This window comes from Protopterus annectens, chromosome 10.part0 (genome assembly GCF_019279795.1).
Source record: "Protopterus annectens isolate FY-2018-M chromosome 10.part0, PAN1.0, whole genome shotgun sequence".
NCBI classification, from domain to species: Eukaryota; Metazoa; Chordata; order Ceratodontiformes; family Protopteridae; genus Protopterus; species Protopterus annectens.
In genome coordinates, this window is record NC_056744.1 from 682417253 (window position 1) to 682434899 (window position 17647).

Here is a 17647-nt window from a genome sequence, read left to right on the forward strand (position 1 = left end):
GACAAATGGATCGTGTGCGCATGAATGTCATTAAGTATATCACTCTGCATAGAATGTATGTATGTATGTGTATAACACAAATGGATAGGTAACCTAGACAAGACTTAAGTAAAACAAAATTACATGCCAGCATTATGCTGTTAATACAACAGCTACTGGAGAAATGTATCAAATACTAGGCTACAATTATAGGAGTATGATACATTAATGGTACTGTAATCAATGATATGACATGTGTCCTTCCTGGTTCAAGTACCACAGCAAATATGTTGTCATAAAAGAGTGTATCAAAGTGCACATGTGAATGCAGTATACCATGATGTTATAACTGATATTTACCTATGAAGTCAGCCTTGTTAAACACATTAGTAATACTTATTTGACACTACGGTAACATACATCACACTTTGGTGAAACATTAACGTTTATTACTAAGTGACCTGTTTACAATTTACATTTCAGATACACCAGCTGTTCACTGGCCTGTGACAGATGATGTCATCCTCTGCATGTAGGTCAATAAAGCAATCGTCTGGATGCTGACAAAGCTAATTTTATTTCTTTTTGAAAAAGAACAACAAATAAGAAGTACCATCTCAGGACAGTGATTATTTAATGTGCTTTGTACTAAACGGCATGTAGCTGATATATCATTACAATGGGCATGCTCAAAAGAAAGTACAGCAAAGTCTACAATAACATAAACTACCCATCACAAAATCAAAAGAAAGTATCCTAACACAGGCCCACTCACACTTTGGGATGAGGATGCAGTATGGCACACATTAAGAAATGATGAATAGTGTCTTATCTCCTTTAAACCCCAATAATGTAAACAAAATAATAAAATGTATATATAAATGGTCGCATGAAGTCATGTAGTACAGATTATTTTTGTGGAAATAAATAATGCCTATCAACATTCAGTGATATACCTAGCAGTTACATCTTGCCCGACTAGAACACATGCTAAAGTCATATCTCAAAGAGAGAAGTGTATCAACCAATGATATCACAGAAAGATGCAACTCTGGTATGTCATGAAGAACACACATGAAAGGATTACATCAGTATCCCTGTTGTTATGGTCATGGCTCCCCTAACATGGAGTCTAAGACCTAAAAAAGTGACCCACATACTGTGCCCATATTTTCAGTTTTTGTCTAAGTCACTCCTGCCTATAAAATTTGTGCAATAGACAGACCTTCCTAGATTCAAACCCCTGGTAATTATATTCCAGACTCTACAGATCTGTGCAGTAACTACTTTTACCACAAGAGATAGCAATGGAGGTTACCACACACTTCAAGGTGTGAAGTAAGAAAGGCTTTTGATGTTCATTTATCCAATACAAGTTATCCTGAGGGATAAAACTAATGTAGCAATGTTAATGTTCACACAAGTGTGATCTACCAATATCACCATTTTTGTCCATCCTTATTGCTTTGCACATATACATTCTCAGATTTGAGCCACTGTCTATTTGGGCACACATGATATACAAGTCAGTATTAACTGCATGTGCCACAGGACAACTTGTACCACAAACATCATGGAATACATATTTGACTGGCATGAAATCTTCAGTGTTTTAAAAAGACTTTGTTAGAAATAAAAATGGATAGAAATAAACTGATGCAACATTTTATGTGTTACATCCGTGGACTTACATAATGTTGTCCTTTGCTAGAGATGAACAGCTGCCTATGCAAGTCCACACTCTACAGAACTATGTATTAATTGTATGTGCCACAGGCAAAATCTTACCAGAACTCTGAGACAGAATATATTATAAGGCACAACATCAACATTGTCATGCAATGCAGTTGTTTGAGCTAAAAGTAATGGAGAAGCCACCTCTAAATGTAACTGTACACATTAAAACTGTGGTGCATGTAATTAATGCATAGCAGTATACTAACAAACACTCATGCTATTCAGTCACTGCTGGTTTTGAGCAACTACCAATCTAGCTACACAAGGTATAGGACATCATATCAATTGCATGAGTCACAGGAGAAGTCTTACTTCAGATGATAAATATGGTGCATTGAAACACATTACATTATCTTATTGCTGCAAGCCATATGGGTGCCTTTAAACTGATTGAAAGAGTGGTGTAATCTGCCTCTTTGTCACAAAATATTGCAATTGGTAGGTGTATACAACCACATGTGTTGCATCATGCAGTCATCCCTTTAATTGTAGAATAACGATCATGCACAAAGCTTAGATAATTCTAGACTCCAAGTCATGGCTTACTAAGCCAACATACTACAGAACATAACATCATGCTTTCACGCCCCAAGAGAAGGATTGCTACTAATCTGAGATAAAAGTATTTTCAACAAATGGCGCCATCAATGTTTAACAAAGCAATTGTCTGTTCTAAAATGGACAGAAAATAGTGAAAGATCTCTATCTAGCTATACACGTTCGCATCATATATGTGAGTGACATTCTTATCTAAATGTGCATTCATGCTCACAAACTCTGACATAACTAAGTCTATGAAGTAATGTCTAGGTTTGAACTGATTACCTAAGATCACAAATTAGAGGACTTTGCATGAATCGCAGGTGCCACATGAGATGTTTGTTTATATGTGTGACAGTGCATATTTGAAAGGCTGACATCACCATTGGTTTCATAGAGTGATGTATGTTTTAAAAAAGACTGAAAGTGGTAGGGAGCACCCTACAACTGTAAAGCTACACATCATATTGATAGGGCAAATCATTTCTGTCTAGTACAGGAGATACACATGCACTCAGAATAGTTACTCAGTGCTGGATTCGAGCCACCTACTTGTTTAGTTACACAATTTAGATAACACAGCATCAGCAGTGAGCACCACAGGAGAAATGCGACTGCAGTACTGAGACAGTGACATTTGAAAGCATTACTTTTTCTGTTCATTGCACGAAATGTGTTCTTACAAAAAGATGCAGCAAAGTGATGAGGGAGCCCTCTCCCAGTGTAAATATGCCTTTCAAGGGGAAGTGTGCACAATGGATCTTTGGATGGAGCCAATTCTTCCTGACAGTACAGGCAAGCACACACACACACACACACACACACACACACACACACACACACACACACACACACACACACACACACACACACACACACACACAGTATTTATGCAGTGCTGGATTTCAACCACTTACCTATCTAGTTACACAATGTAGCATACACATTATCAACAGCAAGTGCCATTAGAAAATTCTCAATAGAAGTGTGAGATAGAGAACATTTGAAAGGATGACATTCTCAATGTGTAATAGAACAAATATTAATGTTAAAAGTGTACACAACTGATGTAGGAGCACCCTCCCAGTGTAACTGCTTCTCCTGAGTATAAGTGCACACATTACACCTGATGTTAAAACCACACTTTACTAACATTAGGCACACACAAACACATGCACTCACACTAGATCAGCAGTGTTAGATTTGAACCACCTATCTATCTAGTTACACAATTTACAGAACACAGTATCAACTGCAAACACCACAGTAAAAGGCTGATGACAACATTGAAAGAGAGCACTTTTGATAGGATGAACTAATCAGTGTGTTACAGAGAAAATGTTTGTGGTAAAGGTAAAAGAAATTGATGACTGAGCACTCTACCAGTTTAAAAGCATCTCCAAAGTGGAAATGTACATATCTTATCTATTGGTGAAGCCATACTTACCTGACATATATGATGAACTAGGATGAACTAATCAGTGTACAGAGAAAATGTTTATGGTAAAGGTTTTAAAGGCATCTCCAAAGTGGAAATGTACATATCTTATCTATTGGTGAAGCCATACTTACCTGACATATATGATGAACTAGGATGAACTAATCAGTGTACAGAGAAAATGTTTATGGTAAAGGTAAAAGAAATTGATGGCTGAGCACTCTACCAGTTTAAAGGCATCTCCAAAGTGGAAATGTACATATCTTATCTATTGGTGAAGCCATACTTACCTGACATATGATGCACACAAGTGCAATGCTGTTGGACTTGAACTACCTACCTATCTAGTTATACAGACTGGAGTACACAGTATTAACTGCAAGTGTCCCAGGAAAAGTTTCAATGTCAGTGTCAGAGCACATTTGAAAGGATAATGTTAGTGTACTGCTGAGAATGTTTGTGATAAAGTGGAAGAAATTGATGGGGGATTCCTTTTTCAGTTTAAATGTATTTTTCAGATAGGAAATGGACTACATGAAAAGAGACATGGAAGAGCTCTCGGATCATGTGGCCCAGGCAGGTATGACCCTAGCCCTGAGTAGCATCCTGCCTTCACCCAGAATGATACCACAGCATAAGGACAAAATGATTGACTTCAACAATTGGCTAAGCTTCTGGTGTCATTCAAAGGGAATCCAGTATCTGTCTGCCTGGGATGACATGATTGACAGACCATGATGCTTTGCCAGAGATGGTCTGCACCTGATGCCTCTGGGATTCAGGTTACTGGCTAAGGCCCTTACCACCCCTATAGTGCCTTTTTTAGGCAAAGATCAAAGGACAAAAACACCACTGTAACAGGTACAAGCATGCAAAATCTGAAGGCAATGCTACTCAATGCTAGAAGTCTAAACCTCAAAATGCGCTCTCTCTAGGAACTCCTAAAAATGGAGAAAATTGATATCTGTGCAGTAACTGAGACCTGGTTCAAGGATCCAGAGACCAGCCCTGCAATACCAGGCTACAACTCATACCACACTTTTCAGCCACCAAACCAGGACCAAAACACTAAAGGTGGAGGAGTGTCCATATTCACCAAGGATATTCACACCACCAGGCTAGTTGCCCAACACAATGCATCTGAAATTCTCCAGGTGCAACTAACACTAGGTAAGACTGCAATCCAAATTGTAGCTTGCTACAGATCCCCCACCATGCCCCAAGATTCTCACTGCATCTTTCTAAACATACTGGAAAATATTAAGATACAACCAAATGCCCTAATTCTGGGTGATTTCAACTACCCTGCCATTAACTGGGAAAACTACTCATGCATCAACACCTTTGCCCAACGGTTCTTGGAATTCATAAATTCCAATGCCCTGGATCAAGTAATCCATAGTCCCACCAGGGGCTCCAATATCCTAGACCTGGTCATTACCAATATGGGAAATCAATGCTCCACACCGATGGTCACCCCCTTGTCGGTCAGGTCTAACCATAAGCTAATCACCCTTGACATCCACATCCCTCCACCACCCCCAGTAAGGAAACGTCTGTAAAAAACTTCTCTAAAGCCAGCTTCATGCTACTCAAATCAGAAGTGACAAACTTCATGACACCCATGCAGATAGGAACTGAATGTTTGACTGCTGAATCCTACACTAAGGCACTGTGCGAGCACATCCATTAGTGCATGAATTGTGCCATCCAAAATAGAACCAAGACGCTCTCCTTCAAAAAAAGGAAGCCAATCTGGTGGTCCCCTGCCATAAACAAACTTTACAACAAAAGGAAGAAACTGTTGCAGAAAAGAGGAAAATCCTGGAATGCAAAAAAACTCCCTTACCAGCCTCAGTAAGAAGCTGAGATCCATCATAAAATCCTCCAAAGCTAGTTACGAAAATAAAATTGTCAAAGACTCCAAAGACAGCCACAAGGCATTCTATAGCTATGTCAAGAATCTAAATGGCAATGCTCAGATCTGCTCTGAGCTACAACAGAATGGCATTAAATATACTGATCCCAAGGATATTGCCAATATCCTGGCAGATCGATTCAGTGCCAACTTCACCCCCCCTCACCCCCTAAAGGGCCGAACTCAATACCGAAAGATTGCCAAATTCCAGTAATATCGGCCACACAGGTAAAAACCACACTCTCCAAAGCTAAGAATACAGCATCCATGGGACCAGGCAACATCCCAGGCTTTGTACTACATGAACTACAAAATGAACTGGCACCTCACCTAAATGTCATGTTTAATCATAGCCTCACCTCAGGCTTCATGCCCACTGAGTGGCGCACAGCTACAGTTATCCCACTCTGGGAACTATGGCCCCATCAGTCTAACAAGCCTGATCTGCAAGGCCATGGAATGTATTATCATGGAACTTATAAACAAAGACATTGGCAACCTTCAAACACTGGACCTCACCCAGTTTGGGTTCGTGAAGGGCCAATCTTGTCTCCTGAACCTGATTGACTTCTTGAATCAGTCTCCAGAGTTGTGGACGAGGGTAAGGCTGTCCACACAGCCTATCTGGACCTCGTCAAGGCCTTCAACACCATCCCCCACTCTGGAATCAGAGATAAACTTACTAAGCTGGGCATTAATCCCTACATCACTCGATGGGTTGCCAACTGGCTTATTGACAGAACCCACAGTGTAAAAGTAGCTGACTCCAAATCCAGCTCCAGACAAGTGACAAGTGGAGTACCTCAGGGTTCAGTCCCGAGACCGATCTTGTTTGGCATCTACTTCTCTGAAGTACAGGCCAACGCTAAGGGACTCTGGCTAACAAAGTTCGTAGATGACTGCAAAATGGGAGCCATTATTGAATCCCAAATTGATGTGGATACTCTACAAAAGGGCCTTACAGAAACAGATGCTTGGTGCCAGAGCCATGGGCTCAAGCATAATGCCAAGAAATGAATAGTTATCCCCTTTGGGAAAAAAAACATGTACCCATGAATTACCACATAGATGACATTACACTAAACACCGAAAGTGTGCTAGGAGACTTAGGGACACAGGTGGACAGCGGTCTCACCTTCAATAACAACATCACCACAACAGTCAGGTGATCCTTCTATGTGGCACACCTCATCACTAAGGGCTTTTCATACCGAAAAATGGAGGTCATTGTCCCACTGTACTCATCCCTCATTAGACCCATTATAGAATACAATGCCCTGTTTGGTATGTACCTCTCAAGACATCTGCAACAACTGGAAAGGCCACAGAAATACCTCACTAAAAGAATCAGAGGCCTAAAGCAGATGCACTATGCTGACCATCTAAAAAGAACTCCAGCTATACTCTGTTGCATATCGTCTACTCAGAGGCGATCGCTGCTTAACATACAAGGCCATGTCAAACCCAGAGCTGTTGGACATGCTACACTTGAAATCTCAATCTGTCAGAGCCACATGCTCCAGGGATCTAAACCCTGTCATCACAAAGAACAAAACATGCTGGAGGGATAGATTCCTGACCCCGAGACTCCCCAGACTCTAGAATAGACAGCCCATACATGTCAGGCAGAGTGCCTCTTTGGCCCGCTTCAAAAGGAACCTTGATGATTGGAAGGGAGATAGGAAATTCACCCCGGGGATCATGTCAGTCACCCTGCTAGACAGGGGTCCAGGGAAGTAAATATTGTGGGAAGAAATAACCAGAGAATTGTTATGGTTAGACATCTATAGGCCCTAGGGTCGATAGCCTAGTACCAACCTATGAACCTATGTACAGATCAACAGATCAGATCTGTTGTTGAAGCCATACTTACTTAATGCTAGACACATACACTTACACACAACTTCAACACTGTTGAATTTGAACCACCTATCTATTTAAATACACAACTGAGAGTACATAGTATCAACTGCAAGCACTATAGGAGAAGTCTTAATGTAAAGGTGAGATAGATCATGTTTGAAATGATGACCTCATCAGTATGTTACATAGAAGATGTTTGGGATAAAAGTGGAAGAAATTGATGGAGGAGCCCTCTACCAGTTTAAATGTTTCTCCTAAGGGGAAGTGTACACATTAGATGCATGAGTGAATACAGTCCTAGCTAGCACTACAGACATGCATGTACACACACACACTCACACACACACACACACACACACACACACACACACACACACACACACACACACACACACACACACAGTACACTGCATCAGCCACTGGACGTCTGACTTTAAATGTGGGATATTGTTCATTTGCTGGATAGCTTAGTACTAGGTTAGCTGCTCTTGTGGTCCATTTTAATCCTAGCCAATTTCCCCTTCATATGTATGAATCAAACCGTATGCCTTGTGTCTGTGAGGTAAACACCTTAACCATTATACCAACTTCCAAGGATTACCACAAAAGTGTGTTGCAGAGAAGCTAGTATGCATTACAGGTTTGGGTGAAAATGCACATATCTTGACAAGTAGAAGTAAAAGCAATGTGTTGATTACAAGCAGTTACATACTGCTCAGATAACTCATCTATCCTGTCAAATATGAACATTGTGGCACATGAGTGACATGTAGCTATTTCACAGTATTAAACAGTACATTCACAACCAATCATTGACAAGTGTTCAGCTCATTTATTTATTTATGTTTGTTGTCAGTCAACAGTGCTGATCTCCATGGACCTTTTGCAGACTGAGCCCAGGAGCAGTCTCTAGTTAAGTGACTTTCTCAGAGTCACACAGCTAGGCAATGGTGTTAAAGGGAATCAGACTTTGTACTACTGGATCACAGGAAACAGCTCATTAATAGCTGCTTAATCTTCTAAGACAACTGCTAGACAGTTGTTTCATGATACTCATGATTGTTGCATGAAACAGTAATAATTACGTATTATCACACCCAGCTTTTAGTGATAATACCACTTGCTTCCCAATATCGACATCTGACCGTAAGTGGTTTATAACTGTCCTGTAGTGTGTTTCCTTTAACAATACAGTTTTTTTCTGGAGTGTTTTCAATAAAATGGAAAAAAAAACATGCTGTTATTCCTTTATGCTCTTTACTGCCAGCAGCATGTCGCTTATTAAAAGTCCACCCGCTGAACATTCCTTTTTTTTTCGTGGCAGCAAATGCTGATGAATAACGGTCATAACTGCATTTGGGTTTCAGGTATCACAGCCTTTTCTGAGACTCATACAACACAGTATTTTGCTTAGTTTAAGATGCATTTCTGGGATTAAAACAGACAAAGGGACGCCTCCTCACCATTTGGAGTCCTATTGAATCGAAAACATCTATTGTGACTCGCACTTTGACAAGGAAGAGAGAAAAAAAGGACTGTTTTTGAGAGAAGGTGGTTTTAAGATGGGTTACAAAGAACATTTTGAAAAGTTACTGTGGCTGCAAGCACCGTTAATGCACAAATGAGATCACACATGCTGGTAGTAAAGTGCACACAGCCACAGCGACACACTGACTTTCTCCGTTGTTCTTGACAACCTGTCTTAAAACAACCTTCAGTGTGAAAGAAAAGACATTTGCTGGCATTTATACAACAAAAAACAGTCAGATTTCGATATCAGCAAGCGAGTGGTATTATCGCTAAAATCTGGTTGCGATAATACGTAAGTACCATAATTTGTTAAGTCATTTTCAATATTTCCTAATGATTGACAATCTGCAGTGTAAAAAAGATGACAGTGCACTACTTAATACCATTGAAGAAGCATTTGTGATAAGGTCCCACACTGTTGTGCATCATTTGTGAGTCTAATTGTGTTGGAGTAGAGACATAACTTTATGTAATGAAGTGCTTAGCCAGCACTTAACTCACAGTTAACTGCACATATCTTGAGTATAGCAGCCTATTACAATATGCAGAAGTAATACATGCCACTCACATTACTTTCTTTTTTCCAAATTACTCCCTTAAGTGCACTGCTGACAAGCTCATCTGTGCAACTGGTGGCAAAGTATTAGTTCATGTGCAATTTTTCTTTTGAGGTTTTTGAAGGGGAATTAACAGTAGTATATGATGATCCATCCCAACCTTCATGCAACTAAGGAGTACAGATATAGAAACAGTTCTGGTCAAATTTAGAACAGATGTGTGTTATGTTACTGTTCTGTGTGTCATGATTTACATATTTAACTTGATAATTGCAGTGAATTTACCATTATATAGATATTTCATTTGAAAACAGTCCTCATATATGGTGACTGCCCACGTATTGGAGGCATGTTGCACTGCATCTTATGCAATTGTATGTATTTTCATGATATCACTGAGTAATACCATCACTACTTGATAACTTACATGTAGTTGTCATAATTAAACAACTTCAGAAAATGCATGGAAATGCAACTAAGTTCATCCTATCACCTTATGTGTGTATAGCAGCAATATATTTCAGATGTACCCTGTGCACTATGCTTGTTAACACATAAAGCCTTGATTGTACCAAATGTGTTGCACTTACTTTTGGAAAGTATGAGCATTTTGGACCTGATTGTGAAACACAAAAGGGACCAAGCCTCTTAATTCTGATGGAACCCTAAACTATGTAAACGGTATGAAGCAATGAAGTTTGTGTGCAACATACCTCATTAGAGTAGATGCAGTTGCAGCATCCCATATAGTGCACATTAAACTCTGCAGCCTCTTCAACATATGTCTCCTCATAGTGACATCAACCTGTCTTTCCGTAGAGCAGTGAGGATAAACTCGGCAGTGTGATAGGTAACATACTAATGCGGCCAAAGGCAAAACCTCATCAGTTTTAGAGACATGAAGTGCCATTTAGTGCCAATTACTATTGCTGATTGTTGCCATTCATTATACAAATAATGAGGAAAAGGAATGATGAGACAGAATGGTAAGAAGAGAAAGACTGGGAGACAGAAACAGAGAAAATAAAAAGAGTTTTAGTTATGGGCCATTTCTGGCCATCTTTGTGTTGTGCTGTTGTTAGGTTTATCATCATAATAATGCTGTCGTGCTTGTACAATAAAGTTTTAAATAGGGATTAAGCAGGGGTAGAAGAGTGGAAACACGATTAAGAAATGAGCAGAGTAATGATGGGTTGATAACATATGTAGTTGACAGTTACACACACAAAAGTATTATAAAATAATAAATAAATAATTGCTTGACATACTTCTTGATTTGAATCCTTGACACTGTATAAAACGTAATCTACAGATCTGAGCATTATCACAGCAAACCACATGGAAACTCATACTTCACAATGTTAAAAGAACACATTTGAAAGGACAGTGACAACCGATTGAGAGACTGTAGGCATCAGGTATCATCACAGTAATCACAATTTTAACATATTGTCAGGGGCAGCTCATGCTATTGGCCAGCTGTACAAAAGAAAGAAAAATAAAACCACAAGCAATGAAAAAAAGAAATAAAATGAATGCGAGTCCCGGAACTCATGCATGTGCACTCGTGGCATTTCCCGACTCCGGACTGCTGATGAACCAGTGCAGAGCATGCACACAGAATTTGGATTGTTGGTGAGACAGTCCGGATTAGGAAGACAGCCTGCAACAGCAAAGATCCCAGAAGTCTGCAGTTACAACTGCATAGACTGGAAGGGGATTGGACTCCAGCATTGGCAGGCTAGGCAGGAGCTTCCTTCTTTCGCAAGCTTGCTTGGGAAGATCTATTCTCATGGACTTTTGAAGCAGGGCAGGAATAGTGCTCTTATGGATGAACTTTGAATGATTTGAAGCAGGAATCTCAGCTTGGATGGACTTTCAGGTAAGCTGAAGCAGGAGGAGTGTGTGTGTGTGTGTGTGCGTGTGTGTGTGTGTGTGTGTGTGTGTGTGTGTGTGTGTGTGTGTGTGTGTGTGTGTGTGTGTGTGTGTGTGTGTGTGTGTGTGTGTGTGTGTGTGTGTGTGTGTGTGTGTGTGTGTGTGTGTGCATGTCAGTGTGTTACTTCTCATTCCTTGTATGAAATAAGAAAAATTCTGATCATGCTATTTTTAACTTAAATGTCCTATGACTTTTATGTTAATAAATGGTGAACCAACTCCTTCAGTATGTAAAGCTCAAGTGCATGCTTGCCCAGTCATACCACCTTTGTATTGTGCCTTTCTCGTCTCATCAGTAATTAGCAGTATTTTACCCTTCAAGTTTTCCCTATTTAAACTGTTTCCATAACTGCTGTATGAAATCATTCTATTGGTGAATAGTTAAGCTCTGTTTATAAATATATTCTACACTGTCTGTCATTTAGATTTTTTTCAGAAATGGACTGTATAGCTCCTACCTCCTGCTTCCTTAACAAATATCAGTATCACTATTCCAGCCATTATTTAATTACCCTGAGCTCATCATTCAGTACTTGACTCTGATTTCTGTGTTGTTTTCCTTAGTCTGAATAGTTATCAAGATACCAGTTAGAATATGCTCTCATCTGCATCATGCAATTTCCTGTTTCATCTGTAGCACATTTCAGAAACATGAGCTAGCCTGGCATCGCTGTACAATATGAATGTATTCAGCTTTATAGTCATTTGCTGCTTGCTACTTTGTATTGATGCTGCTGTGCGTGTGTGTGTGTGTGTGTGTGTGTGTGTGTGTGTGTGTGTGTGTGTGTGTGTGTGTGTGTGTGTGTGTGTGTGTGTGTGTGTGTGTGTGTGTGTGTGTGTGTGCGTGTGTGTGTGTGTGTGTGTGTGTGTGTGTGTGTGTGTGTGTGTCCTGGTGGCTAGAGAGAACTCAAAAAGACTCAAACTCTGTACCAGTTAAATATACCTGGTGGCTAGAGAGAATTCAGGAAGTCTCAAACCCTGTACCTTGGGAAGTAGGTAGCAAAAGCTTGAATTCTCTACCCACTACCACTTGTGAAATTTTTGCCTCATATTTCTGTTCTGTTCTGTTCCTCATAAAATCTGTGATTTTCTGGATTTTGAATTCACTAAATAATGGCAGGCATTTGAATGTCAGACTTCATATTCTTCAGAAAGTACACGGTAACGCAAAACCTTTTATTCTAACAATTTTCTGTTTATAAGATCAATATTTTAAATTTGTCCCTATTTTTAGGTCTGTATTCCCCCATTATTGGCTTTGTCTAGGTTTTTTTTGCTAGGAGGTTGAGAGCTATGGTGAGAACTGAATTCACTGAATATGTTTGGGGGCTGTATTCCCCCATTATTGGCTTTGTCTAGGTGTTTTTGTGCTAAGAGGTTGAGTGCTATGGTGAGAACTGAATTCACTAAATGATAGCCATTTAAGTTTCAGTCTACCTGTTTTTCAAGAAACAGCTGATTTGGCATAGTGGTATGTTGCTCTGACTGTCATGAACAGGATCCTGAACCCAAGACTTGGCAGTGAAATGCATGGTGATAACACAGCATTTTATTCTAGCAACTTTCCAAGATTACACAAGCAATGTTTAAAATGTGTCTCAAGTTTTGGGGCTTTTGTCTCTCCCCCCAAATACATTTTGGCTTTTTCCAGATTTTCTGTGCTTCAAAGTTGAGTGTCAAGTGGATTTTAAAAGCAGCTGAGAACTTGAAGAGAAGTTTAGTGCTGTTTATGCTGAGTCTGCTTGCATTGTTAATAGCACATGCAGAAGGCTGTGGGTTCTACTCCCACATTATACAGATGCATTGTTGATGCAATACTGTGTTGTACTTTTAAAGGGTGGATGCTGCAGTCCAGAGAATGTCCAATTTAGTGGAGATAACTAGTAACGATGAAGCTGTTATCAGTTTGCCATCCATTCCCTATTGCAATATTACTAGCTTATCATTTTTTAATATAACATAGGCAATTTATTCCTCAAGGGCAGCAGGCACTTTATGTGTAGATGAAACAATGAAATATAACGTTGTTTGCTAGCAGCAACCTCTTCATTAGTTACAGATCTCTTTAATGTAGAATTATTTGGATGACTTTTACTTCTGCAGAGATTGTGCATATTTACTGACACTGGTGGATTGTAGAAGTTAAAGTAGACTTTTATGATGGAAATGTTCTGAACTGGGCAGTTTGTCATTATTGGTGCATGCATTTTGTTTCATTGTTTACTGGAAAAATGTTCAAAACAATACATTTAAAATGCCCTCTAACAACTGTACTGTATTATACAAGGAATATAATTTAATACAATCAGGAAGGTGTATCAAAGAACACATGTATGTCTCCTGTGCAAGGGGCCTATGATTTGAAGACAGCCCAAAGTTAATCTTTATCTGCCACTGGCCAGATTAATTTTCTTTGAATGTGCATTTCAGTGCTGTTTAAATGAATGTGAGTTTCAAGGGCAGAGAAGTTTTAATGCTAAGCCTATTTTCATTGTGAGACTGCATTGCTTTGTTTAGCATATGTTTATTAGTGTTTGTGCTATAAAATGTAAAATAAAACTTTTAAAAGAAATCCAAATAATCATAGACTTAAAGCAGTATGCACATTACAGGTTTTATGGTAATGGGGCAAAAGAGCCAAGTAATGGGACATTGGAATAGCTACAGTGGGGGAGGCTCCATTCGGCCGTGATTTTGTGAGGGGGTGAAGGGCAGCAAACTCAGACAGCCCTGGCTGAACTATACCTCTTAACTGTCCAGATTTTTGCAGAATGAATAGATTTTTGTTTCTTATTTTTGGATTGTTTCTCATAAAATTTGTGGTTTTCTGGCAAATCATTTAGGAATGAAGTCACTAAATAATGGCAGACATTGAGTTTCAGACTTCATACTTTTTAAAAAAATGCATGCTAAAGCGAGACCTGTTATTCTGTCAACTGTCAAAGTTTATACAAAGCAATTTTTAGTACTATTTGTATGATCCCCAATATATTTGTTCTTGTCCAGATTTCTAGCATTAAGAGGCTGAGAGGTATGCACAAATAAATCATTTTATAGAATTAGGTATATCCAAACCTCTCAACTGTCCTGAATTTTGGCTCAAAATTTTGCTCTCCCCTAATAATCCTTCTGCAAAATGGCAAATTTGGTAGAAAACGTGGAGAGTTTACAATTAATAAATAATTATAACGATCAGAGTTAGAGATTACTTTTAATTTCAGAAATGCATGTAGATTCTCTTACTTTGTCAGATGCTCAAGTTAACAGTACTAATATTAAAAAGGTGTCCCTTCTTTGACAGGTTCCAGGCTGTATTGTGTGGTTTTATATTTTTGCATTACATTTTTGGTCTGATTTTCATAAAATTATAGTTTTCTGCCAAATTAGTGGAAAATCATTAAAGATTGAAGTTAGAAAATAATGACAGACATTTGAGTTTCAGATTTCATACCCTTCAGAAAATTCATACTATATATCTATTATCTTTCTAAGTTTATAAATGCAATAATTAAAAAAAATGCCCTTATTTGTGGGCCTTTGTCTCACTTCTGTTTATGGCTTTGTCCAGATTTCTTGCTCTGAGGCTGAGATGTATGCCAAATGTGTCAGGGCCATCACCGTCAGCCAGAGACATTTCAAATTGTAACATACTTGTTGCACCCTACTCCCTCACATACTGACTGTGGATGTGTCCAAGCAAGGCAAGGAGCAGTTATACAGTGTAAGTATGTAGAGTATCCCCCCATCCAAGGTAGACACAAGTACTACAGTGGCTTTTCATCTGTCCTTGATTTTGCAGAATGCTCTGTTTTTCTGTCATATTTTTATATTGTTGACTTATGCTTCTTCTTATTCAGAAAATGCATGTTGTTGCAGTGCCTATTGCTCTGTGTTTAAGTAGCAATGCTTTAATGACCATCAGGTAAGCTTGTCTGAGACTGTAAGATGCAAGTGAGCTTTACTAAGCATACTATTAAAGAATTACCAACATTGAAAGCCTTTTTGTTGTTGCCATGCAGAGAATATTTACATAACTAAATAGCGTATAAGCCTTAAGTATTGAAATGCATATGACAGTATTTGTAATAAAGGCCAGAATTACAGTATTTTCAGAAGCTCATTACGTTTTTTGGAGACTTGCAGTCATCTTTGCAGGCTTTACCTGTAAACTAAACAGAATGCCAATCTATCATGTGTGGTCCATAACATGTGCAGTAATCCTTTAAGCAATGTATCTTGAGCTTGTTTCTTAATTGCTGTTCATTTTTTACTTTGATCATGTTTTTCCCATGAAACAAGTAGATAGCTAGTGTCAGTCAGCAGGTCTTTTTTGGATAAGAAACATTTTTACAAGTGGGGGTATCACAGAGATTGCTACTTTCAGCATTTTACTTGGTACTTTTATAAAGCTGAACATAAATTATAATTAGAACTGCAGTGCAAGGAGGAGTGGTTTGAGTTGAGTGTTGCTTGTTTTTTATACTTGATTTTGACCAGCATTGCAGTAATATATTTAAAGAGTAATTTATTTTTTCATGCCTTACAACCTTTTGGTTTCCTTCTAGATCTTAAGTAAGCTGTCATGTAGCTGAAGGATTGAAATATTTTTTTCTTCTACACTTCATTTTGTCTTGATTGGACTCTCATAATGATGGTTTGGCACCCAGGGCAGCATATTTAAAGCCCCAGTTTTTGTGGTTTTGAGCATAGCCCCACCCCTTTCTAGTTGGACACACCCCTTCCAATTGGCCCCACCTATTTAGCTGTCTCCTGCAGCCCCCCTTTTATTTGATGTCACCAGCTGCCACTGCATACTGTAAGTGGTGCCTTATATCCAGCAGCTTAATAAATATGCAACAGTTACTGTCTCACAATTGTGTTTTCAGTGTGTATTTCTTTAATGCAGCAGGATTAAGCACATTTAAGTGAAGATAAACATACTAGCGTGTGCTGATGTCAAACATTCACCAGTTTTTTCCATGGAAAGTGAAATGCCATTTACTGTAACTCAGCTTTGATGCACAATGCAAGCATCTTGCAAATGCTGATAAAAAAAGTGTTTTTTTATGGGCCAACTGTATTATTCTGGTTTTGACCAGATTAAATGTGTGAAAAAGGGCTTTATAAGATAGAGACTAAAATGGAGGGAAAGCAGAAGGGAGGACACAGGAGGAGGAATAAAGGAAGGTGCAGGATAGTGGTGGCAGAACACCATAGCTATTTTTTTCTTCACAACATAAATGTAGACTTGTAACCAGAATTTGATGAATTTCAATACACACCTCATCAGGGCTGGGGGACAACAATAGAATAATGTTGTATGGGAATGTGGACTGAATCAAGTGTCTCAAGCAGTCATTTAGTCGAAGTGGGGATCTATGTATGGGACATAACTTTTTCTGTGGGATAGGTGCCCATTTTTTATTTTATTTTATTTTTTGGAGAGAGAGGATTGTTGGAAAGGGGATTTGAAATAAGAAGGTTAGATAGCTAGTGTCGCTGAGGTACCAGAAACAGACATGCAAGACATAAAAGACAGACAAGAATGGTGATGAACACAAAAGGTTGAGGGAGACCATGACTGGGGATAGGTAGTGGACAATTGAGGTACATCGACAACTAGCTTGAACACAGTGAGAATCTAGTCCTTACCCTCAGAACTGTCATCACTGTTTCCTGTCACAAATCCCTGTGTCAGCACTGGATGTGGCATTGAGTTTGCAATTTAATGCAGGGCCTTTTCTACTCTGTGGATTTGTTCATCAAATCCCTTCTACATGATGCCACCTGTTGAGGTATAGTGGGCTGAATCCCAGTGGTGGGTCTAGCTCCTTGTGCTGATGGTCATTTCTGCAACAGCAATGTTTTTACACAGACAAATGAAAAAAGAGTTATCAGGTTGGAGGAGAAAAAATATAAATAATAACATCAATGTTAGGTCAGGTTAATATCTTAATATGTAGGCTGATATATCACATAATTATGTTAACATTTGCAACATCCAGATAATATGTGAATGCATTGTGTCATGAAATGAGACCCGTGGTAGTGGTGCTGCGGTAGCGTTGTCGCCTCACAGCAAGACGTTGTCCCGTTCGATTCTCAGCTAGGGCGTCTTCTGTGTGGAGGCATACGTGAATGGGTGTGCCT